Source organism: Lucilia cuprina, chromosome 6 (genome assembly GCF_022045245.1).
Source record: "Lucilia cuprina isolate Lc7/37 chromosome 6, ASM2204524v1, whole genome shotgun sequence".
Classification (NCBI taxonomy): domain Eukaryota; kingdom Metazoa; phylum Arthropoda; class Insecta; order Diptera; family Calliphoridae; genus Lucilia; species Lucilia cuprina.
Window position 1 is genome coordinate 54234881 of NC_060954.1, and position 8521 is coordinate 54243401.

Consider the following 8521-nt stretch of genomic DNA (forward strand, 5'->3'; position numbering starts at 1 on the left):
AGTTAGAACTGTAGATCAGTTCGTAGTCTTAACTATAGATCAGTCTATAGTAACGATTAAAGATCAATCAATAGTCTCGAGTATAGATCAATTAATAGTCTCGACTATAGATCAGTCTATAGTCTCGACTATAGATCAGTCTATAGTCTCGACTATAGATCAGTCTATAGTCTTGACTATAGATCAGTCTATAGTCATGACTATTGATCAGCCTATAGTCTTGAATCTATATCAGCCTATAGTCTTGACTATAGATCAGCCTATAGTCTTGACTATAGATCAGCCTATAGTCTTGACTATAGATCAGCCTATAGTCTTGACTACAGATCAGCCTGTAGACTTGACTATAGATCAGTCTATAGTCTTGACTATAGACCGGTCTATAGTCCTAACAATAGATCAGTCTATAGTCTTGACGATAGATCAGTCTATAGTCTTGACGATAGATCAGTCTATAGTCTTGACTATAGATCAGTCTATCTTTAGTCTTGTCTATAGTTCAGTCAATAGTCTTGACTACATTAATATATAGACTTGACTTCATGCAACTATGTTCAAAAACCGTTATCATTCTATAGACTTGACTATAGAACAGTGTATAGTTTTGACTATAGATCAGTCTATAGTTTTGAATATAGATCAGTCTATAGTCTTGACTATAGACCGGTCTATAGTCCTAGCAATAGATCAGTCTATAGTCTTGACGATAGATCAGTCTATAGTCTTGACGATAGATCAGTCTATAGTCTTGACTATAGGTCTGTCTTTAGTCTTGTCTATAGATCAGTCAATAGTCTTGACTACATTAATCTATAGACTTGACTTCATGCAACTATGTTCAAAAACCGTTATCATTCTATAGTCTTGACTATAGATCAGTCTATAGTCTTGACTATAGATCAGTCTATAGTCTTTACTATATAGATTAGAGTTTAGTCAAAGCTATAGTCTTGGCAATGAATCAGTCTGAAGGCATTTACTTTATGCAATCCCAATTAATTTTAAAATAATAACAGAGTTACATTTATTACGCAAAATCTCTCTCTTTCTCCTTCGAAGCAGGCTACCATAAACATTTAATTAAATCAAGCCTTCCCAAATAGCTTTAAGTTTGTATTTATAAATACAATTAATATGGAAAAAGCTTAAACATATAAAAATTAAAATTTTAGTTTAAAACTATAAATATTTATATCGAATAGATTAACTAATTTAGTATTAATTTAAATGAAGTTTACAACAAGAAAACTATAGCATAAATATTGCATTTGCATTTTTTTATTTTAAAGTAATATCTAATTAAAAAATTATACATAATTAAGAAAAATTAATAAAAAATAGAATTATTTAAAAAAGACTTACAAATATTTGTTGAAATAATAATGATTTAAACGATTTTGTAGTTTTTTTTTTAAATTAATGTTCATTTAATTTTTTTAGACATAACATTCTTTTTTCAATTAAAAACCAATTTTACCAAAGTACTTTTGTAAATATTGATAGAATTTTATTTCTTTAACAATGATTTTAAATTATTATTAATAATATTGAGAAATTATATTATATTTTAAAAATCTATGTAATTGTGTTAAATAAATTAAGAATTAAAAACATTGCTTCCAAAATAATAAAAGAAATTATGTTTCAATTGTAGTACTATTACTCAACCAAAAGCACCTTACTTTGCTATTACTACTTAAAAAGTACTTTTACAACATATTCTTTTACATGGGTTTCCTGTTTATTGAAAGCTTTTACTGCAGACAAGAACCAAAAACTGTATATAATGTTATTGAGCTTAACGTAACTTGGTTAACAGTTATGTTTGTTTATTAAAAGCTTTTATTGTAGCCACGAACCTATAACAACTCTACACATATTTTCAACTGCTAAGATTAGAGTTTTACAGCTAATTTTAGGTTGATAGGTAGATAGATAGATAGATAGATAGATATTTTTGTATGAAATAAAAGTGATCACATATTACGCATGTTTTTGCTGTAACTGTTATAGTTTTCGAGAAAAACACACTTATATGTTTTCACTCAAAATTTCGCGTTTTGGATCACAGATTTCGCTTGTTTTTGCTCTATCTCTTATAGTTTTCGAAAAAAAAAACAGACCTTAATGTTTTCACTCAAAATATCGGTTTTTGGTATGAAATAAAAGTGATCACAGATTTCGCTTGTTTTTGCTGTATCTCTTATAGTTTTCGAGAAAATCGGACTTTTATGTTTTCACTCAAAATATCGGTTTTTGGTATGAAATAAAAGTGATCACAGATTTCACTTGTTTTTGCTGTATCTCTTATAGTTTTCGAGAAAAACAGACTTTTATGTTTTCACTCAAAATATCGGTTTTTGGTATGAGTTTTTGAAAAAAACGGACTTTTACGTTCTCACTCAAAATATCGGTTTTTGGTATGAAATAAAAGTGATCACAGATTTTGCTTGGTTTTGCTGTATCTCTTATAGTTTTCGAGAAAAACGGACTTTTATGTATTCGCTCAAAATATCAGTATTTTGGTATGAAATAAAAGTGATCACAGATTTCGCTTGTTTCTGCTCTATCTCTTATACTTTTCGAGAAAAACGGACTTTTATGTTTTCGGTTTTTGGTGTGAGTTTTTGAAAAAAACGGACTTTCATGTTTTTACTCAAAATATTGGTTTTTGATATGAAATAAAAGTGATCACAGATTTCGCTTGTTTTTGCTGTATCTCTTATAGTTTTCGAGAAAAGCGGACTTTTATGTTTTCACTCAAAATATCGGTTTTGGATATGAAATAAAAGTGATCACAGATTTCGCTTGTTTTTGCTGTATCTCTTATAGTTTTCGAGAAAAGCGGACTTTTATGTTTTCACTCAAAATATCGGTTTTTGGTATGAAAATATCAGTATTTTGGTATGAAATAAAAGTGATTTTGCTGTATCTTTTATAGTTTTCAAGAAAAACGGACTTTTATGTTTTCACTCAAAATATGGTATGAAATAAAAGTGATCACAGATTTCGCTTGTTTTTGCTGTATCTCTTATAGTTTTCGAAGAAAACCGACTATTATGTTTTCACTCAAAATATCGGTTTTTGGTATGAGTTTTTGAAAAAAACGGACTTTCATGTTTTTACTCAAAATATTGGTTTTTGATATGAAATAAAAGTGATCACAGATTTCGCTTGTTTTTGCTGTATCTCTTATAGTTTTCGAGAAAAACGGACTTTTATGTTTTCACTCAAAATATCGGCTTTTGGTATGAAATAAAAGTGATCACGGATTTCGCTTGTTTTTGCTGTATCTCTTATAGTTTTCGAGAAAAATGGACTTTTATGTTTTTACTCAAAATATCGGTGTTTGTTATGAAATAAAAGTGATCACAGATTTCGCTTGTTTTTGCTGTATCTCTTATAGTTTTCGAGAAAAACGCTTCGCTTGTTTCTGCTGTATCTCTAATAGTTTTCGAGAAAAACGGACTTTAATGTTTTCACTTAAAATATCGGTTTTTGGTATGAGTTTTTGAAAAAAACGGACTTTCATGTTTTTACTCAATATATCGGCTTTTGGTATGAAATAATAGTGATCACAGATTTCGCTCGTTTTTGCTGTATCTCTTATAGTATTTTGGTATGAAATAAAAAAAAGTTTTTGAAAAAAACGGAGTTTTAAGTTCTCACTCAAAATATCGGTTTTTGGTATGAAATAAAAGTGATCACAGATTTCTCTTATTTTTGCTGTATCTTTTATAGTTTTCGAGAAAAGCGAACTTTTATATTTTCACTCAAAATATCGGTTTTTGGTATGAAAGTGATCACAGATTTCGCTTTTATGTTTTCACTCAAAATATCGGTTTTTGATATGAAATAAAAGTGATCACAGATTTCGCTTGTTTCTGCTGTATCTCTTATAGTTTTCGAGAAAAACGGACTTTTATGTTTTCGTTTAAAATATTGGTTTTTGTTGTACAATAAATGTAATAAAAGTTAAGTTTATGCTGGGTTGTAAAGCTTACCTTTTTGGCAGTCCTTCAAAATGAACGATTAGAAAACCTTTTCTAACATTTGCCTTCTTGTCTTTCTAAATCATTAACCCGTTTTTGTTTTAAAATAAACAAAATGCTTATACTGCTCATTTTTCACTTCCAATCATTAGACAAAAGTAGCTTCCTCTTTTATCTCTGCCAACACTTACTCGGCTAGTATTTAACTCGTTTTGAGTGCTTTTCTGGTTGGTTTTCTTTCAAAAGGACTTTTATTGTTTTTTTTTCTTTTTTTGGCCAACTGCCAAAAAAAACTAAAATTGTTTGCATTTTTTTTATATAAAAAGAATAACATTTTATGTTTTCCGAAGAGTATGTGTGTTTATGTGAGCAAGTGTGAATGCTGTTGATTAAAGTTTTTTTCCTTTTTTACAGAGGAATTTCAACGGTATTATGAGTTAGTGATGAAGTTTGTAACGAATAGTAATTCAATTATACACAACTCAATTGAATCAACGATGACCTTCAGTCTGTCTACTTCAATTGGAATCTACACAAAATCATATCGAAGTAGGGTCTTTAATGTTCGGGCATGACTGACTTTTATTTTCTAAATAAAGCGGCTTAAAAACCTAAAATAGCAACAACTACGACAATCAAAACAAAAAGTCTAACGAAAACTCAAAACTTTAGTAACATTTTGGGAAATGATGTGGAAAATGTAAATGACATGGAGTAAAAAAACAACACCCTGCCCCCTGCTCCTTAAACTAAACAAAATTTTTCGAAAAAGAAACTGTTACAATGTAAAGCAGTAAAATAGAATTTCAAAATCTATTTAATACCTTTAAGCAACAAAATATGTTACGCTCTTTAGTTGACTTAAACCAGAGGGTGTACTGTTTATGTACTTTCCGCCAGCGTATTGGATTGAGGAGTTATACTGATGATAAGGAATTTTGCCAGGCAATTGTGTTAATGGCTGGATATTAGAGAGAGGGAAAATTTATTTTATGTTCATATATCCTTAAAAGTTTTAAAAGGTTAATATTTTGTTTTGTTTTTTTTTTTTTTGAGGTAAGATGACATAGACTTTTCATCGCTTATTGATTAATAAACTACTTGAGGTTTTAGAAAAGAGTGCAAGGAATTTTATATTAACATTTAAAGGAGTTCTCTTCATGATCTAAAGTCTCCTTTTCTAATTAAGAAAAGGAGACTTTAATTAAAAAAAGAACTCATTTTGTGTTTCAACACATTACATGAACAACTGAAAAAAAACTGTAACTTCCTCAAATTCCCTTCCCTATAAAACAAGTACACGTTCTTTCGTGCCCGATTATTCCCAAATGCAAAGATGGAAATCTGGGAGAGTAATTCGTTTAATGCTCTCTTACAATCCATATTCTTATGTGTTCACTATACAACAATGTTGTATAGTGTTGGCGGCAATTGGCCAGTAGTTTGCTTTAAATTAAGAAACCTTTCCAAAACATTTCCTACTTATATATGGCACCTTTTGTATTGGTTTTATATTAAACTTTTTGTAGACATAAGATCAGCAGACTATTAGTAAAGTAAAAATTACACTCTTATTAGAGCCCAGTTGTCATAGTAAGGCTAGGGACCACTGCTGTGTTTACGGTTTACTTACGTAGCGTTCGGCACCGATGGGCTTTGTTGATCATTGTCCTGTAAGTGGTTTAGTCGGGAATCTTGTACTTAGTCCAGAAAATACGATTCAATATACTTGAGAGTTGTGAACAAAACTAAGTAATTATTCAGCAAAAAGTAAGTACTTACAACTAGTTCCAATATCAATTGCATATTTCCCGTGGATCCAAGGGGGAAGTTGGGAAACGGGGGTTAGTTACTTAGTTAGTTAGTTAGTTAGTGAGTTAGTGAGTTAGTGAGTTAGTGAGTTAGTTAGTTAGTTAGTTATTTGGTTAGTTAGTTATTTAGTTAGTTAGTGAGTTAGTTAGTTAGTTACTTAGTTATTTAGTTAGTTAGTTAGTTAGTTAGTTAGTTAGTTAGTTAGTTAGTTATTTAGTTAGTTAGTTATTTAGTTAGTTAGTTAGTGACTTAGTTTGTTAGTTAGTTAGTTAGTTAGTTAGTTAGTTAGTTAGTGAATTAGTTAGTTATTTAGTTAGTTATTTAGTTAGTTAGTTAGTTAGTTAGTTACATAGTTAGTTAGTTAGTTACATAGTTAGTTAGTTAGTTAGTTAGTGAGTTAGGTAGTTAGTTAGATAGTTAGTTATTTAGTGAGTTAGTTATTTAGTTAGTTAGTTAGTTAGTTAGTTAGTTAGTTAGTTAATTAGTTAGTTAGTTAGTTATTTAGTTAGATAATTTGTTACTTTGTTAGTTTGTTAGTTTGTTAGTTAGTTAGTTAGTTAGTTAGTTAGTTAGTTAGTTAGTTAGTTAGGTAGTTAGTTAGTTAGTGAGTTAGTGAGTTAGTTAGTTAGTTTGTTAGTTTGTTAGTTTGTTAGTTTGTTAGTTTGTTAGTTTGTTAGTTTGTTAGTTTGTTAGTTTGTAAGTTTGTTAGTTTGTAAGTTTGTTAGTTAGTTTGTAAGTTTGTTAGTTAGTTAGTTAGTTAGTTAGTTAGTTAGTTAGTTAGTTAGTAAGTGAGTGAGTTAGTTAGTTAGTTAGTTAGTTAGTTAGTTAGTTAGTTAGTTAGTTAGTTAGTTAGTTAGTTAGTTAGTAAGTGAGTGAGTTAGTTAGTTAGTTAGTTAGTTAGTTATTGAGTGAGTGAGTGAGTTAGTTGGTTAGTGAGTTAGTTAGTTGGTTAGTGAGTTAGTGAGTTAGTTAGTTAGTTACTTAGTTATTTAGTTAGTTATTTAGTTAGTTAGTTAGTTAGTTAGTTAGTTAGTTAGTTAGTTAGTTAGTTAGTTATTTAGTTAGTTAGTTATTTAGTTATTTAGTTAGTTATTTAGTTAGTTAGTTAGTTAGTTACTTAGTTAGTTATTTAGTTAGTTATTTAGTTAGTTAGTTAGTTACTTAGTTAGTTAGTTATTTAGTTAGTTAGTTAGTTAGTTAGTTAGATAGATAGATAGATAGATAGATAGATAGATAGATAGATAGATAGATAGATAGATAGATAGATAGATAGATAGATAGATAGATAGATAGATAGATAGATAGATAGAAAGATAGATAGATAGATAGATAGATAGATAGATAGATAGATAGATAGATAGATAGATAGATAGATAGATAGATAGATAGATAGATAGATAGATAGATAGATAGATAGATAGATAGACAGATAGATAGATAGATAGATAGATAGATAGATAGATAGATAGATAGATAGATAGATAGATAGATAGATAGATAGATAGATAGATAGATAGATAGATAGATAGATAGATAGATAGATAGATAGATAGATAGTTAGATAGTTAGATAGTTAGATAGTTAGTTAGTTAGTTAGTTAGTTAGTTAGTTAGTTAGTTAGTTAGTTAGTTAGTTAGTTAGTTAGTTAGTTAGTTAGTTAGTTAGTTAGTTAGTTAGTTATTTATTTAGTTAGTTATTTAGTTGGTTAGTTAGTTAGTTAGTTAGTTAGTTAGTTATTTAGTTGGTTAGTTAGTTAGTTCGTTTGTTAGTTCGTTAGTTCTTTTATTTGTAGGAATCGAAGTTACGACATCCAAAGTTAAACCGAACACTTCGTACCACTGAGAAAAGGAGATTCATAAATCAGTCTCCTATAGAATCATGTAATCACATCCTCGTCCTTTATAAACTGTTTTGTATTGGACGTTTCTTATTTCAAAGTCTATACATTAGTACTCTGAAGACATCAATAATTGAATATAAATTAAAAGATTTTCTTACTTAATCTAAATGCAATTATTTCTTATCCTTCGTTCCACCTCAGGTTCTCAGGTTAACTGGATAATTCTACTGTTTTGTAATAAAAATACTCAAGGATTATGTATGTGGGATGATGGTGACCGTAACATGACCTGAAAATTTTGTAATTTTAGTGAACATTGTTTTAAACTACATAATGGTGTGTAGTAGGGAGGTGGACAAAACATTAAATGAAATATCGAGTTAGCTTTCTCACATCCTCGTTAAATCCTTTATGTTGTTTGAGGTGGTACCTGTGCTTTTGGCAACAAATCGCGATTGAGTTTTTTTATTTCCCACTAACTAGATAAAATGGTAACCTCCTTAATTTTGTTGTTAGTATGTGCGTTCGTTGTACTGTAAATGTCAATATTATCAAATAAACACATACACACACGCACACAGAAGAACTGGAACTGTTCTATTCCCTTCTGACTGTATCTTTCTGTCTGTCTGATGTTTTGAAAACAAAAACTAATAATGCTTAATGGCCAATGGACAATGTGGAATACAGTATGTTTTGACTAGAGAGGAATGCGGGTTAAAGGTTTTTTTCCATACAAATGTACTTACGTATGTATGTATGCACATACATATGTTTTCAGTTTAACATTGTCACCTCAAACTGGAAAATGAAAACCAAACATAATTACAATGACCATTGATGCTTTTAACGTTTCAAAACATTTTATTTATTTCTT